Genomic DNA, 14,987 nt, shown 5'->3' with positions numbered 1-14,987 from the left:
TTTTCTTACTTTTCTCACTTTCAATACCTAAATATATCTTTGCTCCTTGTCGATTAGACAGCTCTTGTCTCGGCCTAAAAGACGTCAAAATTGAAGTTTTTTTATTTATTGCTTGAAGCTTCAATATTTTTCATTGTGCAAATATTCAGCTCTCTATATTTCATATATCCGGCAGTCAAGTGAACCTCATCCACGTTATTCCACAATATCTCTAAAGTACAAAACAGTGCTACTCGAAAATTCAATAACTACACAAATCTCACCTTCGAAGAAGTGCTTGCAAATCGACCAATATTCGATAACATAACTCACTTATACGCTACAAACGTAAAACCTTCGAGCCAACTTCTGAACGCTTTCTAAACATTCAAGTTTAGATAGTCTTTAAAGTCTTGAATATGTTTAAAAACTCCGACACCATTGTTAACATATGTGAAAAAACGCTGAAATATTCTTTTATGCCAAGTAGATTGTCATTCAAGTATACAATAGGTTCTATAAGTAAGAACTGTATCTGTAACAGGTTCTTGTTGACTTGGAAAAAGAAAAACTTTTTTATTTTAGTGTTGTGTTTATGCGAGAAAATGACAAGTTCTCATTGCTTCGTTTGTACCAGCAGCAGCAGCAGCAGTGAAGCCTCGTTTAAAAAGAAATCAACAACAAGCAAGTAAATGTATTTTTATTAGATAAAGCCTTTATTTACACTGTTTGTCAAATATCAAATATACAGGTACCATTTGCATACAAATTACAACATTAATAAAACGTGTACATTTAAAAATTTAATCCGTAAAAATAATCTTTAAAACTTTGTTTAAAAACTTAAAAATTGTTCTGTGAAAACATGAATCTGCAAAAGAAAAGTCGTTTGCACTGGCACGTCAATAAGACGTGCAAGTACAGTGGAAAGTTGCTTTTGTTTGTTTTAGTTTACCCACTCCCGATACCCCGAAAAATCGAAATTTTGCGTCAAAATTTTTTGATGTCTACCTTTTTTTTTTTTTTTTTTTTTTTTCTCTTCGGGCTGGTTTTACAATATGGAAGGGGGTTCGTAATATATATTTACAAGGTTAGTATTTTGCTTCAATATAAATACAATGCCGTGTGGTTAATAAGACATCATAAAAATAATTTGTTTTACAATAGGGTTGGTTTTACAATTTAGAGGGTTGATGGGTTCGATGCATATATTTACAGTAGAAAGATTTAATTTCCTTTTGATGTTATAACGGAGAATTGTAAAGTTTTTTAGAGTTATTTTATAAGGTTAATTTATAAGTTATTTTATAAGGTAGATTTGTTTTATTTTTTTAAAAAAGATTAAAATTTATGTATTTTTTTTTACATTTCAGTTTATTATTACTTTTCTTTTTTTAAAAAAACTTAATATAACATATGTTAAAGTAAAGGTAAGGTTACAAGTTTCAATGTATAAAATGACTATTTTAGTAAAACTTTAACAAAACATCTACTGCGCATGCGTTATAACATAATTTGGCGTTTTTATGTGTTCGTATATATCCGTGGTTTAAATAATAAAATCGTGGCGAATAACCCACGACCTTGAAAAATAAACACACAACCTTTGCCACCTCTGGATGGCTAGGGTCATGCACACTTATTCAGATTCGTGGTTTAAAAAATAAAATCGTGGCGATTAACCCACGACCTTCAAAAATAAACACCCAACCTTCGCCATCACTGGATGGCTAGGGTCATGCACTCGTTCCGTTTTTAACGATGGTTGAAGATCCAACTACTTTTATCTTCTATATGTTTTTGTAATCTGGACCTATAATTCATCATACTTAAATGGTGAATGTTAAGTCTTGATTATTACCATCGCTTATTGCATTATTTATTGAGAACATTCTGTGAAATTTTTCAATATTATTCTCTCTGGCATATTTGTTATATTGTATTTTCCAGATGTTTTTAATTTCGTTTATAATGTTTTCAGCAATTCTTGCTGCAGGTATATTGTGGTTTTCTTTAAGATTAGCATTCCTACACCTCCATAGCTCATTTGTTGTAATATGAGTTATGGTATTAATTATTTTTGCTGTAGGATCTTTTTTCGGAAGGTCCTCTATATTTATCAAAAAAAGGGCCTGAACCGAATTAAAAGGTTTTTTTGGTAGTAGTTTTTCATACGTTTTTCTTTTTTTTTTCCACACAGCCCTCGCCTTGCTGCAGAATATAAAAGGTTGAAGGGTGTTCTCCTCCCGGCTGCAATTTTTGCACTTAGAGCTCCCATGATATTGTCCACGTTTAATTTTCCAAGAATTTATTTTTTCGAGGATGGAAAGGGAGTTAGTAAGAATTCGCCAAAGCGTATTCTTACTTATTCCCAGGGCGTGAGAGTCAAAATTTCTCTCCCATATTTGCTTCCAGGGTAGAGTCTTTTGAAATTTTGCTTCATATCTCAAGTGGGTCAATTTTAGGTTGAGGTTTTCTTTTTGGTGAGATATATGGGAGTAAATATTTTTTGCTGTTTTTTGGGTGATGTTAAAGATTTCAGCATCATTTTTAATTTTCTCAACAGTATCTTTATAAAAAAAAGGTAATTGGTTGAGAGATTTTGGGTTGTTGTTTCCGGTAAGGAAAAGCCATTGCGGGTGTTTTGTTTTAGCTAAGTTTTGAAGGGAATAAGATAAGAGGTATTTTTGCAAGAAAAACTATGATGGCACTTGTGTACTTCTTTTATTTGGAGAATTTGTTTCATTCGGATGGCTAGACATTGGTTTTGCGCATCAAGGATGCCCAGACCCCCTTTTTTGACGGGTAATTTTAAAATATCTCTTTTTATAGGTTCGGCGTATATGCTCTGCCAAAGGTAGGTTGAGATTCCCTTGTCGATTTTCTTGAGATCAAGTTTTGAGATAGGGAACGCATTTGCCACATACCATACCTTTGACAGTGCAAGTGTGTTGATAAAAGTTTCTTTGCATTTTAAAGAGAGGTTTCGATATTTAAAGTTTTGGATTTTTTGCTTAAATTTTTGTATGGCTTTATGCCAGTTTATTCTGCTTGTTAAAGCAAGATCTGTGTGGAATGTAATTCCTAGTATTTTAATGCCAGTTTGGTTTGACCAATTTATATTAAAATTTTTTTGGTTAAGAGCTTTAACAGTGTTTTCGTATCCGAGGTAATTAAAGCCTCCTAGGGCAAGAGCTTTAGTTTTTTTTAAGTTGATGTTTGAGCCGGAGGCTTGTTTAAAATTGTCAAGGATATTGAAGACTTCTTCGATCGCTTTCGCACTACAAACAAACAGAGTGGTGTCGTCTGCATACTGCATTACTTTTAGGTATGTTTTGGTACCTGGCAGGGGAACGCCGTCCACGAGTTTATTATCTTGAAACTCAAGGGCGAGCGTTTCCACCGCCAGGCAGTACAGCATGAGAGAGATTGGGTCTCCCTGACGCACACCTCTCTCTATTTTAAAAGGTTTGCTCATGTAGCCATTGTTCATGACAATTGATTGGGTGTTCTTCATTGTTATTTTTATCGCATTTACATAGTTTTCGCCTAGGTAAAATTTTTCAAGAATTTTAAAAAGGAAATTTCGGTCAATTTTGTCGAAAGCTTTTTCCTGATCAATAGTGATCAGGCAGCTTTCGATATTTTTTTCGTTGGTGTAATGAATTACATCTCTTGCAAGGAGTATATTTGAAAAAATGTTTTTACCCGGCACTGAGCACGTTTGTGCCGGCTCAAGTAAAAAGTTAAAAACTTTTGAAAGTCTTAATGCAAGCGCCTTTGCGACAATTTTATAGTCGGCGCACAGCAGAGATATTGGGCGCCAATTTTGTAGTTGGGTTCGGTCGCCATCTTTCGGTAAGAGGCAGATGAGCGCCGTTTTTTGCGTCCAAGTTATCTCGGTGTTTTCATTGAAGAAGTTTTCATTAGAGAGGGTAGTAAGCTCTTCGCCGTAGATGTCCCAAAATTCTTGGTAGAATTCAATTGGGATGCCGTCAATTCCTGGGGTTTTGCCTTTGTTTAAAGATTTGACGGCATTGTATAGCTCTTCGTTACCAAATTTAATGTTTATAAATGCGTTTTGCTCATCGGTTAAGACATTTTTAATTTTTTTAATAAAGTCATTTTGTTTTTCTTGATTTAGGTATTTTTTTTTGTATAGGTTTTTGTAGAATTTTCTTATTGACATAATTATATTTTTTGGTTCAGTTAGGAGGTCATCTCCATCCTGTATAGTTTTAATTTTTTTTTTTTTTTTGATGATCTCTTTCCATTTGAAAAAGAGCTTTTGTGGGTTTTTCGCCCTCTTCATACAAAAGTTGCTTTGTTCTCACAAAGACTCCTTTGTCGTGAAGAAGGTAATTTTTTTCTTTTTGGAGTTGTTTAATTTTTTCATCATCTCTGATGATTTTATTTTTCTCAAATTCTATTTGTTTTTCTAAAATAGCCTCATGTTTCTTAATTTGTGTCTGTATAATTTTTGATGTTTCCATGGAAACATCTCTGATGCGGGTTTTAGTTATATCCCACCATTGGTTAATATTTTTATATTTAAATTTTTTGTTTTTCTGTTTTTCAAAATCCTCTAGCAGTTTCTCTCTGAATATTTGGTCACCTAATAAATTTGTATTGAGATGCCAGTATCCTGGTCCCCTCTCGTTGATTGTTTCAAATTTTATTTCACATGTTACTGCGTTATGGTCGCTTAAATAGTTTTTCAAGAGCGAGCATTTGCAGGTTTTTAATAGGTCATTAGGTGCATATATGCGGTCTATTCGGCTTTTAAAAGACTTATCCTCTTTTTCGTATGTAAAGGCTACCTTATGCATGAAGAGGGTTCTAAAAACGTTGTTTACTTTATGTTTTTCTTTAAATAGATTTAAGTTTTTAATACCTAATTTATGGTTAGTGTTTAAAAAGTCTCCACCTTCTCTGTCTATGCTTGGATTTTCAACCATGTTAAAGTCGCCAAGTAAAATTAGTGAATCGTAGAGGCGCGCATGCTTGTCTAATTTTTCAAAGAAATGTTCTTTGTTATTATGGGTGTTTGGTGCGTAAATATTAACTATTCTTATTTTTATATTTTTAATAGTTATAGTGGCAGCAAGGATTCTACCTTTCTTATCTTGAGTAATTTGTTCTATTTTTGTTTCTTTTTTAAAAAGGATAGCAACACCGCATTCGCGGTTTTTTCCGCTATTCCATATAGAAATTCCGTTTGTTTTATTTTTCCATTCTATGGCCCATTCTACAGCCGTTTTTTCAGTGCTATGTGTTTCTTTGATACAAAATATATCATAATTTAAGTTGTGAAAAAAATCCATTAAAACAGTTCGTTTTGCCTGGTTTTTAAGGCCGTTTATATTGTTTGTTAGAATTTTTACTGCCATAATAATAGCTCAAAAGGAATTTTAAAAAGTTTTTCTTGTGCTCTCAAGAGATTTAAAATTTTAGAACAAAGGAATTCGAAAATAGAATTAAATCATGCGTTAAATTTTGCGCGCTTATTTTATTAAGGTTTCATGTGTGAATAAAATTTCGTGTTTTAAAATTAGTCGAAATAAAATAAGTATTAAGGTAAATATTAAATTAAAAAGGGTATTCTTACGAAATTTTGCCATCCTCCGTTTCCATCCACTCTTCTCGGGTTTTGATGACGATTTCATTGCACGGGTTTTTTTTTTTTCCAGGTGTTTTGAAGTAAAAGCTTTTCCTTTTGTTGCATAGTTCTCTTTTTTTTAAATCTTCTTCGTCTTCTTGATAACTTTTTTCAGTAAATTTTTCCGTTTCCTTCTCCACTGTTTCGTTTCGTTCTTGTTCCATGGATTCTTCGCTGATCTTTTTGGGAGGTGTATTTTCTTCTTTCGATGTTGTTGGCAAATCAGTACTTGCCACAGCAGGCTCTGCATTTTCGTGTTCGGTAGTTGTTGTTGTTGTGGTTGATTCTGAATTAGCAGGCTCACTTGTTGTGTTTCTTGTTTCAGTCTCAACAATTTGTCCTGTATGCATTATCCGGACAGAATGTCCGAGGACGTTTAGAGATTTGGGCATAGGAGCCGGCATGTTCTCCAGGACTGCGACTAGGATGCCGCTGTAATAGAAGTTACCTTTTTCAGTTTTCCTCATCACAGGCCGTGTGAAGACATGCCTTCCGTACCCACGCTCCTCAAAGATTCTGCCAATTTGTTCGTTTTTGGCTTCTAGTGGTAGACCAAAGATTGAAACATGGATTTGTATTGGTCTTGTGACAGCTGGTGTGCGATAAGGCGTTGATTTTTGGAAGGTATGGTGGAAGCCAAATATGTCAAGACCTTTTTCTAATAACTCTGTTTTTGCTTCTGTTGTCTTCATAACGATCTCCAGCACCTGATTACTATGTATAAATTGTAGTCCATCCAAGTGATCATCTAAATTTGCTTTTTCAAGGGCGTTAATGACATCGCCGTGGTTCATGCGGGTTTGCATAGGGCTCAGTAGTGTGTTATTCAATGGTTTTTTTTTTTTCTTGAATTTGTTTTTGTACAATGTTTGCGTAGCTTTTTGTTACATATGTTTCATTTTTTAATGGTGTTTTTTTCTCTGTTACGCTTTCCTCGTCTTCGCTGTATTCGATGTTAACTTCCTCAATCGGTTCACCTTTAGCTGCTCTTTTCATTTTCGATAGAAGTATCGCTGCTTCATCCGTAAGCGTTTGGTCGTTGTTGGTGTTAAAAACGACTTCAGTATCGTTTTTGATACTTTTCTTAGTTTTAAAAAAAACTGTTTTCCACTTTTCTTCGGATGCCATAAAACTTCCTCCAATTATGATACTTATTTTTTTTTTTTTTTTTTTTTTTTCAAGATAACAATATATATATTTCAATGAAACTGATTTTACAATTGGGGACGTATCTACAATGTTTGGGTGGGCTTTTTCGTTATATATATACATAATGATAAGTTTTACAATCTTTATAAATACAATGCCGTAAAGTTATTACTAAACAAAAAATATATATATATACGTATTGCGTTAGCATGAATTTTTTATTTATAAGTTTTTTATTAATATTTCATCCATTCTAGTTAAAAAGAGAGTTTTTAAACCAATGTTGGTTAAATTGCATCAAATTAAAAGAAAAACAAATAACAAAGTTTATGTGGAAGATTTACACATATCTCCCCCATTAAAAATATATATATAAATTATTATAATGCGCTCGCGCGACTACGATTGTATCAATATATCAAGCTAAACACTTGCATATATAAATATAAGATATATATATATATATATATATATATATATATATATATATATATATATATATATATATATATATATATATATATATATATATATACAGTCTTGGCCATAAGTTTGGAACCGATGAATTTTTTTCTCATAGGAACGTTTCTATGACGCGTACGGCATTTAACTGCTGCAGCATCGTGTTTATGCAGCATCAGTTGCATAGTTAAATGTCTTCGCGACTTCTTAATCGTTGCAAAACGTGAATCGTGTAACTTTACACCGCAGCAGAGCATCGTGAACAATATGACCCTCATTAAGCTGCATTATACACTGTTCAATGCCTAAACTATCGTTCCCTTGAACTAATGTTTACCTGAACTAATATTCGGTTGAACTAATGTTGAAATATACTTACTTATATTAACAAACTATACATTATATTTTAATCAATTAATTAGCTGATTTACATATATATTAACTGCATATCAGTGCGAAAGGTAAGGCTTAACTTCTTATAAGTATAAAATTAATTAATTTATCCTTTTATTGTTATATAAGAAGTAAAAATATGCAAATAAATCGCTTTATTTGTATAAATGTTTGCAAATTATCATTCAATAATATATACTATTCATAAAAATAGATCTATTAATTTATAATTATTTATATTATTAGCAGTAAGTATTCTACATTAACATGTACAGTGCGTAAAATGACTAGAAGTATTGAATTGTCGAAGGAGAAAAGGGCACAGATGATGATCCTACACCAGCAGAATTATTCTCACAGTAAAATAGCTGGTATACTGCACATATCTAAGTCTGCTGTCACCAAAGGCATTGCAAGAGCAAAGCAGTTGGGCACTCTGGAATCCAGAAAGAGGTCTGGACGACCTCGCATAACTTCTGCCACAACGGATCGGGTGATACATCGGCTTGTTGCTGCAAATCCAACATGGTCATCTCTCCAGATAGCAGTAAATTCATCACTTCCTGCCAGTACAAGAACAATCAGAAGACGCCTTTTGAAGGAATTCAAGCTGCCATTATGTCGTCCAGCAAAGAAAGCCATGTTAAGTAAAAAGAATATCCGTGACCGCTTGACATTCTGTCGCAAGTACAAAGACTGGACTGCACGAGACTGGAAAAAAACTATGTTTTCAGATGAGTCAACTTTTTCTCAGTTTGCCTCATATATCAGACATGTCAGGAGACCTGCAAAACAAAGATACAACATCAGGTATGTTGTTCCTACTGGGAAGCAGGCGCCTACCGTTATGGTGTGGGCAAGTTTCTCGGCATCAGGTCGAGGTGGCATATGGTTCATGCCAAAGAATACAACCATCAATGCTCAAGTTTACCTTGGGATATTAAAGGAAAAGTTGAACACTCACATGAACATTCTGAAATGTAAGGTATTTCAGCATGATGGTGCACCCTGCCACAGAGCAGCAGTTGTAACCAACTGGCTAAGACAGAAACATATCGAAGTCTTGGGTCCATGGCCTGGCTCAAGTCCTGACCTAAACCCAATAGAAAACATGTAAACAATGATTAAGCAGAAGGTTGCTGCCACAAATCCAACGTCAGAGAAGTCTCTGATTGATGCCATCAAGCGTGTATGGACAACTGCCATAACCCCAGAATACTGCGCGAATTTGTCCGATTCAATGCCAGCGAGAATAGCAGCAGTACTGGGTGCCAAAGGACATTATTCAAAATACTGATACCATTTTTTACATGACAGAATATTTACTTGTATATAATATTTAAAATAAAAATGATTTCAAAAGATTTTGTTGATATTTTGGGTATAAAAAGTGTAATTATATCAAAAAACCTAATCGGTTCCAAACTTATGGCCAAGACTGTATATATGTGACTAATAAGTAATTATAAACAAAAAACATACGCATGTCCTTCGCACCAAGTGGTTACCTTGGACATGCTCAGACTCGTGGTTTAAATAACAAAATATCGTGGCGATTAACCCACGACCTCATAAAATAAACACACAACCTTCGCCATCACCAAATGGCTAGGGTCATGCCATTTTTCGTAATTAATAATGGTTGAAGACCTAAATTTTTTGCTGTTAACTTGGTAATCGAGACCTAAAATTCACCATTTTTTATATGGTGAATGTTAAGTCTCGGTTATTAATTTCGCTTATAGCGTTATTTATTGAAAACATTTCATGAAATTTTTCTATGTTGTTTTCTCTGGAGTATTTATTATATTGTATTGTCCAGATATATTTTATTTCTTTTAATATATTTTCTACAACTCTTGTTGCAGGTATAGTTTTATTTTCTTTTAGTTTGGAGTTTCTACATCTCCATAATTCTGTTGTTATAATATGAGTTAAAGTATTTATTATTTTTGCGCTGTGGTCTTTTCTCGGCAGCTCCTCTATGTTTATTAAAAAGAGAGCTTGCACCGAGTTGAAAGGTGTTTTAGGCATTAGCTTTTCATATATAATTCTCATGCATCTCCACACAGCTCTGGCCTTGCTGCAGAAGATAAAGGGGTGAAGAGTATCTTTCACCCGGTTACATGTTTTGCATTTTGAGTTTCCATGGAATTGGCCACGCTTTACTCTCCAGGAGTTGGTTTTTTCTAGGTGGGGAGGGAGTTTGTAAGAATACGCCAATGTGTATTTTTACTAGTTCCCTGAGCATAGGATTCAAAGCTCTTTTACCAGATTTGTTTCCAGGGAAGTGTCTTTTGGAACTTTGCTTCCCATCTCAATTGTATTAGTTTTAGACTCAAATTTTCTTTTTGTTGTGTAATACGAAGATAAATATTTTTTGAGGTTTTGTGTGTGATGCTAAAGATGTCAACATCACTCCTTATTTTTTCTATCGCATCTTTATAGTAAAAGGGAAGCACGCTTAAGGATTTTGGGGTGCTGTTCCCAGTAAGAAACAACCATTGTGGATATTTACTTTTTGCTAAGTTGGTAAGGGAGTATGCTAAGAAGTAGTTTTTTAGGAAGCATCCATCGTGAAGATGGTCTGCTTCATTTATTTGAAATATGTATTTCATTCTGATGGCTAGACATTGGTTTAGCGCATCAAGAATGCCCAACCCCCTTTTAATTATAGGTAGTTTGAGAACGTCCCTTTTTATGGGTTCAGCGTTCAGGCCCTGCCATAGGTATGTCGAGATTTCCTTATCAATTATTTTTAGGTCGATTTTTGATATTGGAAAGGCGTTTGCCACGAACCATACCTTGGACAGAGCAAGGGTGTTAATAAATATTCCTTTGCATTTTAATGAAATGTTTCTGTACTTAAAGGTTTGTATTTTTTTTGGAAGTTTTTAATAGCATTTCGCAGGTTTACCCTGCAAGTATAGGCTAAATCTGTGTGGAAAGTGATTCCAAGAATTTTTACACCTGTTCCGTTTGACCATTTAAGATTAAAGTTTTTTTGTTTTAGCTTTATTAGCGTTTTTTCATAGTTTAGGTAATTAAATCCGCCTAAAGCTAGAGCTTTGGCTTTATTTATATTAATGTTAGAGCCGGAAGCGTATTTGAATTTTTCTAGTATATTGAACGCTTCAGCTATGGAGTGCAGGCTTCTAACGAAGAGAGTTGTGTCGTCTGCATACTGCGAGACTTTCAGGTTCAAATTTGTACCTGGCAGAGGAATGCCGTCAATGAGTTTGTTGTTCTTAAACTTAAGTGCCAGCGTTTCCACAACCAGACAGTATAGCATGAGTGAAATAGGGTCGCCCTGACGGACGCCTCTCTCTATTTTAAAGGGTTGGCTCATGTATCCGTTATTTGTTACAATAGATTGAGTTTGTTTCATTGATTGTTTAATTGCAGTAATAAATTTTTTGCCTAAGTTATATTTTTTAAGGACTTTGAATAAAAAGGATCTATCAATTTTGTCGAAAGCTCTTTCCTGGTCAATTGTTATCAGGCAGCTTTCTATATTTTTTTCATTTGTATAGTGGATTAAATCTCTTATAAGAAATATATTCGAAAATATATTTCTATCGGGTACCGAGCACGTTTGTGACGGCCCGAGCAAGATTGCTAGAACTTTTGATAGTCTTAGTGCGAGCGCCTTTGTTGCTATTTTGTAGTCGGCGCATAGAAGTGAGATTGGTCGCCAATTTTGCATTAGGGCCAAATCCCCATCTTTTAGTAGTAGGCTTAAAAGGGCCGTATTTTGCGACCAAGTTAGTTCCTTATCTTTGTTAAAAAATATGTCATTAAGGAGGGCAGTGAGCTCTTCACCGTAGATATCCCAATTTTGTTGGTAAATTTCTACAGGTAAGCCGTCAATGCCCGGATTTTTCCTTTACTTAAAGATTTTGCAGCGTTACACAATTCTTCGCTGCTAAACCTAATGTTAAGGAAGCCGTTCTGGTCATCGCCTAAAATATTTTTAATGTTGGCCAAAAACGGTTCCTGCATTTTCGTATTTAAAACATCTTTTTTATATAGACTTTTGTAATAGTTTCTAATTATTTTTAGTATGTTTTGAGTGTCTTTATGCATTTTATTACCATTTTTTATTTGTTTAATAGTTTTCTTTTTTTGATTACTTATTTCAATTTAAAACAGGGCTTTTGAGGGTTTTTCGCCCTCTTCCACAACGAGTTGTTTTGTTCTAACAAAAACTCCTGTGTTGTTCAAGAGAGTTTTTTGCTCTTTTTTGAGCTGTTTAATTTTTTCATTGTCTTTGTTTATTTTCTGTTTTTCAAAATCAATTTTTTGGATTAATAATGCTTCTTGTTTTTTTTGTTCGAGTATTTTTAGTTTAGATGTTTCCATGGCTATACTTTTTGTTCAGGATTTCACAATATCCCACCATTAGTTGTTATTTTTGTATTTAAACTTTTTGTTTTTTTGCTTTTCAAAATCTGTTTTTAATTTATTTTTAAAAATTTCATCACCTAAAATATTAGTGTTAAGGTGCCAGTATCCTGGCCCTCTTTTGTTTGTATGTTCAAAACTCATTTCGCAGAGTGCGGCGTCATGATCACTTAAAAGATTTTTCACGAACGCGCACTTGCAATCATTTAGATTTGTATTAGAGGCGTAAATGCGGTCTAGCCGACTTCGGATTGTTTTATCCTCTTTTTCATACGTAAAAACTTGTTTATGCGTGAACTGCGTCCTGAAGACGTCATCCACTTTATGTAGTTGTTTAAATTGACTTAAGTTTTTTGAACCAACAAGGTGGTTTAAGTTTAACATATCTCCACCTTGCCGGTCTATACTTGGGTTTTCAACCATATTAAAGTCTCCACATAAAATAAGAATATCACACACATTTGCATGTTTATTTAATTTCTTAAAAAAACGCTCTTTATGACTGTAAGTGTTTGGCGCGTAAATGTTTATTATTCTTAGTTTATTTTTTTTCAATGTTACAGTGACAGCAAGAATTCTTCCCTGTTTATCTTGGGTAATATTTTCAATTATAACATCTTTTTTAAAAAGAATAGCTACACCACATTGGTGGCTGTCATAGCTATTCCATATTGATGTTCCATTTGTTTTGCTTTTCCATTCTTTAGCCCATTCAATAGCCGTTTCATCGGTACTGTGGGTTTCTTGGACACAATAAATGTCACAGTTTAGATTTTGGAAGAAATTCATAGTATTTTTTCGTTTGGCCGCGTTATTTAGGCCATTTACATTATTAGTAAGAATTTTTACTGTCATATTTAACAAGCAAAAAGAATGTTAAAAAAATATAAAGCGCGCCTTTTAGAACAAAAGAAATTCCTATTCAAACTGGTTTTTTAATTTTTGTGTGTTTACTCATGCGTTAATTTTAAAATTTTGAGTTTTAAAAACTTATATGTCGACTAATTTTAAAAATACTAAATTAAGTAAAAAGTAAACTTTTCTTGCGTTTCTTCGCAGAACACCATTTTTTCCACGATCTCTTTTACATATTGGTCTTTTGTTTCGAAGAAAATTTCTTTGTTTTCTGCTCTTTTTTTTCCAGGCGTTTCAAAGTAGAATTGCTTTCTTTTATTTGTTAGTTGTGCCATTTCTTCGTCATTCTCATTTTTCTTTTCTTCGGATAATAAAAGAGATTTTTTTCCTTTTGTTTCGTCGCTTTTGTTGTTGCTTTTAATTTTTTAGGTCTGAATTGTTATGTTTTTACTATTTCCAGACGTTTGGGATGGAGTTTCATCACTGCTCTGTTGCTTAGGAACATCAGCGATGATAGCATCCTCTCGAATTTCTGTTTCTAACGTTTTTAGGAGTTGTTTCTTTTGAAACCTTTTCTGGAGTAGTTAGGGCATTTTCTTCCTGTCCGTTGTGTTTAGTTCATACTGCATAGCCTAGGATGTTAAGGAATTTTGGTATGGAAGAGGTCATATCCTCCATTACAGCGACTAAAATTCCGCTGTAATATTGGATACCCTTTGTTGTTGTTCGCATAATGGGTCTGGAATTTACGTGGGTCCCATAACCCATTTCTTCAAAGATTTTTCCAATTTTAAGCATTTTGGCTTCAATTGGAAAGCCAAAAACAGAGACATGAGTTTGCTGTTTTTGATCAGGATGCTCGATAAGGGGTTTTCTGCAAGGGTTCGATTTAGTAAAGGTGTGGTGGAATCCTAGAATATCCAGTCCTGATTCTAGTAGTGATGATCTCGATGCTTCAGAGTTCAAAACAATTTCGAGAACGTTGTTTTTGTGGATAAATTGGAGGCCCTCCAAATGCCCATCAAGGTTTTTCTTCTCCAGGGCACTGATGACGTCCCCAATATTCATGTTGCATTGAACATTACTTAATAAAGTTTTAATTAATGGTTGCTTCCTTGGTTGAAGATTTGTTTTCGCTGCTTGAGCGTAGTTAATTGGTTTTGATATTGCTTTTTTTTTTTCGACATATTCGTCGTCATCGCTATAATCGATGCTTATCTCTGCAATCGATGCACCTGTCGCTACTTGGTTCATTTTTTTAAGTGATAACAACCCTTCCTCTTTCAATATATCATCTTCGTTAATCATAGTTTAAATTTCGTTAATTGAATTTGTATTTGTATGTGTAGTTTTTAAAATAACTGTTTTATGCTTTTCTTTGGACGCCATCTTTTTCTTCAAATATAAAAAAACCGCTGATAAATCACGTCCGATCGCCTACCTTAGTACACAGGGACTAAAAAATTTTAGCATGTGTTTTTTTCCGTAGTGTCCTCGTTTTTAAAATAAGTGGGTTGTTCAACTGCCCATTTTTGTAATTGTGGCTCTAAAATTTGAAACGCAACTTATCTAGCACGAAATCCTTTACGTTTTTCATTACAGATGCCACAAAACGAATCGAAACTCTTTGATCAAGTCGATAGGTCTCTCCTACATTATTAGTGACTTAGTGACTTGGTGAACGCAAATGAACTCCAAGTTGGCTTTAAAAGCATTGCGAAGTCACAAGCTTTCGTCTACGACCATACCACGGTGAACACACCCGTTCTCGTCCGATCACGGAAGTTAAGCACCGTCGGGCCAGGGTAGTACTTGGATGGGGAACCGCCTGGAAACTCCTGGTGCCGTAGGCTTTTTCTTACTTTTCTCACTTTCAATACCTAAATACATCTTTGCTCCTTGTTGATTAGACAGCTCTAAACATTGTCTCGGCCTAAAAGACGTCAAAATTGAAGTATTTTCGTTTATTGCTTGAAGCTTCAATATTGTGCAAATATTCAGCTCTCTATATTTCATATATCCGGCAGTCAAGTGAACCTCATCCACGTTATTCCACAAAATCTCTAAAGTACAAAACAGTGCTACT

The 14,987-nt window shown here is 34.1% G+C and overlaps 1 non-coding gene across 1 annotated transcript; it reads left to right on the top strand.

The window, feature by feature from the left end:
• The first annotated feature begins 14,635 nt into the window (after positions 1–14,635).
• On the top strand, positions 14,636–14,754 carry LOC136075607 (5S ribosomal RNA). Its single transcript, XR_010636056.1, has one exon. It is a non-coding gene; the product is annotated as a 5S ribosomal RNA (ribosomal RNA).
• Positions 14,755–14,987: the final 233 nt, after the last annotated feature.

This window comes from Hydra vulgaris, chromosome 01 (genome assembly GCF_038396675.1).
Source record: "Hydra vulgaris chromosome 01, alternate assembly HydraT2T_AEP".
Classification (NCBI taxonomy): domain Eukaryota; kingdom Metazoa; phylum Cnidaria; class Hydrozoa; order Anthoathecata; family Hydridae; genus Hydra; species Hydra vulgaris.
Note: the sequence above shows the minus strand (reverse complement) of the source record. Positions and strands in the feature narration are given on the sequence as shown.